The sequence below is a fragment of the Propithecus coquereli genome, unplaced genomic scaffold, assembly GCF_000956105.1.
Source record: "Propithecus coquereli isolate 6110/MARCELLA unplaced genomic scaffold, Pcoq_1.0 Scaffold190, whole genome shotgun sequence".
NCBI classification, from domain to species: Eukaryota; Metazoa; Chordata; class Mammalia; order Primates; family Indriidae; genus Propithecus; species Propithecus coquereli.
In genome coordinates this window covers 295,663-296,615 of record NW_012143857.1, presented here as the reverse complement: position 1 = coordinate 296,615, position 953 = coordinate 295,663, and positions in this window count along the sequence as shown.

Sequence of the window (953 nt, the reverse complement as noted above, 5' to 3'; positions counted from 1 at the left end):
TGTCGCTGGAATAAAATTATCAGAACTTTTCAGGAATGCAATTCTGGAAGCAATATGCAAAACCCACTGAAATTTTTAGCATGGAATTAAACAGAAAGTTATTATAATATCTCAAACAAAAAATGATGAAGTCTGGAACAGAGGCATTGAGGGCACCATCAAGAGGTTAACCCGGATTATATACATTTATTAGATGTGATAAATTTTTTGACCAACTCTCTATGAGAAGAAAATGTTAAGGAAATATTAAGGAAGGATATTATGCAATTTTCTCTTTTAAGAGACAAGATGATAATACTGATAAAAATAGAAAATGTACGTAGAGTATCTGGCATAATCAATTGCTTTGTGATTTGGGTGGCCTTTGTTGTGTTAGAAGACTCTAGTGAGATTTCCATTTGGATATATCTAAAGCTAGGAGAGGAGCCAAAATAGGGATTGAGATGTCATTGTTGTAATGTAACTGAGGTTGTTCAACAGAAGAGAGTTTTAAGAGAGAGTGATTAATGTGAGATAAAAGACAACTAAAGACAGGACTCTCAAGTAATATTACCAATCAAAGATGGACAAAAAAGAAGGAACAAGAAAAAAAATACACAGACACCGTGTTAAGAAGAAGAAAAACAATAATGAAATCCTGTTGGAAATAAGAGAGGAAAAGCTGTAAAACTAAGAGTGGCCAAAAATATATCATGACTATTGATACAGTATAAGAATAAACAATTATATTAGATGTCTTAGTTCATTTGTCTTGCTGTAGAGGAATACACGAGTCTGGGTAATTTATTGAAAAGAAGGTGTATTTGGCTCGTGACTCTGCAGACTGTACAAAAAGCATGGTACCAACATGTGCTCCCAGTGAGGGCCTCAGCAAGCTTTCACTCATGGTGGAAGGTGAAGGGGAGCCAGTGTGTGTAGAGATCGCATGGTGAGAGAGCAAAAGGAAGACAGAG